At 43.3% G+C, this 5,000-nt stretch overlaps 1 long non-coding RNA gene across 1 annotated transcript; it reads right to left on the reverse strand.

The window, feature by feature from the left end:
• Positions 1-2,347: 2,347 nt before the first annotated feature.
• Positions 2,348-3,109, reverse strand: LOC138370680 (uncharacterized). The gene is made up of 3 exons (XR_011230203.1): positions 3,034-3,109; positions 2,792-2,928; positions 2,348-2,683 (listed from the first exon to the last, which is right to left on the reverse strand). It is a non-coding gene; the product is annotated as an uncharacterized lncRNA (long non-coding RNA).
• Positions 3,110-5,000: the final 1,891 nt, after the last annotated feature.

Raw genomic sequence — 5,000 nt, forward strand, 5'->3', positions numbered from 1 at the left:
TCGGGACAGCGCATCGGCTATCATGTTGAGCTGGCCCGGGAGGTGGATAATGGAAAGATTAAAGTCCTGTAGGTACAATGCCCACCTGTGTATGAGGCCTTTTTCTACCAATGAATAATTGTATTGTGCCTTGTCAAATTTCACAGAGTAATAGTATACTGGATGGTCCACTTGATCATCCCCAGTTTGCAACAACACTGCACCAGCACCCGAGTCAGACGCGTCAACGTGAATTTTAAATGGTCAGTCGAACCTTGGACTAGCGAGCACTAGGGCGGAAGCTAAGATCAATTTCAAATTTTTAAACGCCTCACCACAGTCTGTTGACCACTTAAATTTAATGGCCTTTTGCAACAAGTCCGTGAGAAGAGTGGCAACACTGGAAAAGTTCTGACAAAAGCAGCGGTAGTATGCACACATACCGATAAACTAATGCACTTGCTTTTTAGACTGGAGCACTGGATACTTCAGAATGGCAGTGATTTTATCTGGCCGAGGTAACCCTTTTCCCTGGCCCACTTCATGAACGAGATACGTCACTGTGCCTTGGCCAAAACGAAACTTTTTTGCATTTAAAGTTAGATTTGCATGTTTCAGAACTGAACAACTGGCATAACCTAGCAATGTAGTCAGTCTAATTACTATCAAAAAGCACAATGTCATGTGTGATGGTGTTCCCCCCCCCCCCCTTATATTTCTCTCACGCCAGCTGTAAGAGTCATATCTATATTACCCGAACGTTCTCTGCCTTCCAGAGAACAATCTGACATATGTGGGAGCATGAGGTGTTCTCGCGTTGGCGAGAAATTAACTAAAGAAGGGGGTTTTGGCCGGTGGCTTAGGCCGTTTTGGACGCCAAGATGGCGCCGATGCCTACGTTCTCACACCAAAATGTTATGACATCAGTGGCACCAGATTGTCCAAGAACGGTGATGTGGTACAGGGAGCCAATGAGAAACGCTCCTGACAAGTGTGACGTCACGAGTGGAGGTAGGTCCGGACGCACGCCCCCGTAGCGCCAGGAGTTAGATACGACACATCGTGAAGGGCGGACGTGCGATAGGGGGTCCTGTCAGTCTGACAGTTTTCGCCCCTCTCTGGTGGAATATATGCATCACCAGTGGTCTGCGAGCATCCTGTGAGGTTTTCCTGAACTCCGTGAGCCGGACAGAAGAAGGAATTGACGGGAAACGAGCAACAAGTGCTCCAGTGACAGGTGCTTAGCAAGAGTGGAGCCTGGGCAGTGGACGTCAGGGACGACTGTACAGTTTCACCAGTCGGGTGATGACGTAGTGGCTGGGCCAGTTCACCGTGAGAATGGAGAAGAACAAACTAGTTGGAATACGAACGATTGCAGCCATGAGTAAGGACTGCAGACGTAGTTGTGAGGAGGAGGCAACGGCCAGGAGACCGACTCAACCCTTCAAGAGGTTCTGGAGGAGCACGGAGCCTGCCGAGGGAAGCAGTACGGAGAAAGACTCGTTTTGGGTGTTGGTGGAGGTCCTGGGAAGAGCATCAGTGTGTGTGGGGGTGTTCCCAACAGCAAGTCGTGAGCCGGGACCAGGAGCTTCAATTCAACCCTCAACAGAGGACGAGTCCACAATCATTATGGTGGAAGTAGGTAATTAAGTTTTCCCTCCCATTCCCCATTAGTTAGCGATTAGCCAGAGTATCTTCTATGTCGTGAGCAGGGCTCACCAATGTCTATGATTCTAGTAAGACACAGTTGTGAAGGGAGATGCTATAGAGCTCTCACGAGATATATATATGTGTGTGATTGCCCCTGTGTTTGATGAAGAGATTACTATGACTAGGACATTTATATTTACGTGTCATTTATATTATGAGTTTGTGCCAGATGATATATATATATATATATATATATATATATATATATATATATAGATATATATATATATATATATATATTATATAATATATATATATATATATATATATATATATATATATAGATATATATATATATATATATATATATATATATATATATATATATATATATATATATATATATATATATATAAGTAGTATAATCTGAGCCAGATAGGCGCACTTAACAACATGGGGGGTACTTATCAGACAATGGAATCAGAGGCGGGGAGCCAGATAGGCCCACTTATCGGACAAAAGGAATCAGAAGCGGGGTGACAGATAGACCCACCTCAAATTGTAGTCTACGGTGTGCCCCCACCACATTTCACTTACACTGTGTCATCTCCGTTTAAACACTACACTCATTATAAATATATAGGACTAATTAAGGATATATATATTCGAACAAGTCTGAATGGCCCCTCCCTTATATGGGAGTATTTAAGGAGTATTAAATTATAAATCCTCCCCCTCCCCCAAAGGTTAAAAAAAACATCAAATAATTTATTAAATGCTTTATTAGGTAAAAACTACAAAATGTATAAGTAATTATGTTAGTTAATAATTGTAGTTTACAGAGTGCTCTTGCCATATTTCACTTACTACAGCTCTACCCCTCCCCTCCCTATCCCACACCCCCATCCTCGTCTGAGTAGAATTGTGACGATTCCTCATCAGTGAAGAGTGGGGGAAGGTCTTGAGCCCCATCCCCCCCCTCTCTTGGGGGGGTGGGGTGAGTTGGGTGGACACCTTTTGGCTGAGTTTCCTCCTCTCTCTCATCGGAAGTGTTCTGGAAAGAGTTGGGGGAAATAATTTATAGTGATTAAAGGTTTTTTATATAATTATATATTTTATTAGAAAAATATTATATTTTTCTCTAAGAACAACTAGTACATACCTCTCCCCCTGCAGGAGCGGCCTTGTGTCCTCTACAGCAGGCGTCGTCAATTAGACTACGTAACAGCATCTTGTTTGGGGCAGACCCCCCACGTAGAATTACTACTCTACAAATGTGGACGGGTCCCAAGAACTGCACTGGAGAAAAACATAAGAGGTGAAATAGAGGATATACAAACTTTTTTATTGAGGGAAATAAAACATAAAATAAATCTATTAACAGAAAGATAGGGTAATACTAACCAGGTCCTTCAAGGACTTCAATCTTCCCCGCAGGTGTTTTTTGAGAGACACCTCCCATTTCGTAGGAGGAAGACAGTCTTCTGAGGGGGGTGGGGGGGGAGAGGGGTTTTTATAGGAGGCTACACCCTTGTTAGGTAGGTTGCCTAGCTAACAAAAATATTCTCTACACCACCTATAAGAACCAACCCCTATACCTCTACAAAATGTCCTAACACAATGATGTTTCATAGGAAAATATCGTCTTGCATAAGCAAGGGCTCGTTTATCATTTAATTTTAAAGTAATGCTTGAAAATACATTATGTAAGTAGTGTACTGTTGAAGGCAACCCCAGGTGGCTCACCCTATGAACGAACATGACGCAATACAGTCCACAGGCGAGAGTAAAATCACTCTGGAGTCTGTAGCGCATTCCAAACACCTTTCTTATTTTGTTAGTTTTAATAAATCCTTGAAAATGACTCCGCCCAGACTCAAAGGCTGTAATCATATCACGATATTGGAAGGTTAATTTTTCCATCTGCCAAATCTCTGTCTGGATCTCCTGAGATGAATACTCCTCATACCTTTTCACCGTTTCTCCAAATGACTTAAAAAACCGTTCTGGGGGAGCACTCAACACAAGGCGGTCATAACAATCCCATAAGGCATATATCAATCTACTTTTGTGTTCGACAAACTTGTAGTAACGTTGAGTAGCAACCAAACGCTTCAATAGGGGAGATTTTTCTCCCTCCTCTACTGCCGCAGGGGGGGTAGAAGCTCTCTCCATGTGGATACACAACTGTATATAAAGTCGTTTAAGATGTGCTTCATATAGGGTTTTTTTTCAATACGGTTCCCAATGGGGCCTCCTATGGATACCCCTACCCCCTTTTAACTGTGATCTGGCGTGAGAATTACGTATAAAGGATGGGTCTACACCAGCCACCTTCAGTAAAATCCTTACATCTGCCTTGTCACCCGTCCTAAATTGCCCCTTAGTAAAGGCTATAGTTTTAATTATATCTAAATATTTAAATTTTGCACAGGCTTTAATAAATTCCCGCGACTATCCCATACCACCTGTTGACTGTTTTGTTCAAACATGTTCAATAATGTTTTGACGTGGGGAATTTCCCCTATTTTAAAATACACATTTATTAAGTTGTCCAGACTTGGGTTTTGGGGTGTGGTGGTGGTGGCTTTGTGGCGAGAGGGCCCAGCAACAGCTACCCGCATCTCAGGCGGTAGAATGGAATGTATCCTTTTTTTTATTTGTTTTTTTAAAGGGCGACGGTCGCACCTATCCCGTGTTTTTGTTGAAAGAAGCCCGCGGCGGCGGGCACCTGCGCGGCGGCCGGCGCTGCGGGGGGGCGGGCAATATCTTTTAAGTTTGTCTGACCAGTCCCCCTGTCTGGTAGGGCTATATCGTTCAAAGGAGCTACCGTGGCAACACCGTCCCACAAGTTGTTGTTGCTGGAGGGGGTGTGGGGGGAGTGTCCACTCCCCCCACGCCATCATCACCACCGCTAGAGTCACAGCCAAGGTGCTTACAGCCGCCACCAACATTATTAGCCGAATTGTCCCATTTGCTTTCGTTTTTTAAAGAGAAGGACTTATTTCCACCTCTACCACTGGTGGAAGAGGGTGGAGCCACCTCATTAAGAGGCGATGGAGTACTCTCGTTTTTATTAAATAAATATTTTTCGGCAACGAGTCGTGGTACTAGGCAATATTCTTTCACCATTTTTTTCTCTTCTTACGTAATTACTTAATTAGAGAGGAAATTAACGATACAGCCAAAGGTAACAGAGCTGCCAATATAGCACCACCTCTCCTAGAGGTTAAAATGATTTTCTTTTTGTACAATGGAGTTTTCTTACGCGCCACAGAACGAATGTCTTTCTGATACCTCTGTAGTCCATTAATTATCTGAGGTTGAACTGGGATGTTTCGTTTCAGAAAATTGGCAAAAATTTCACAAAT

Source organism: Procambarus clarkii, chromosome 33, assembly GCF_040958095.1.
Source record: "Procambarus clarkii isolate CNS0578487 chromosome 33, FALCON_Pclarkii_2.0, whole genome shotgun sequence".
Lineage (NCBI taxonomy): Eukaryota > Metazoa > Arthropoda > Malacostraca > Decapoda > Cambaridae > Procambarus > Procambarus clarkii.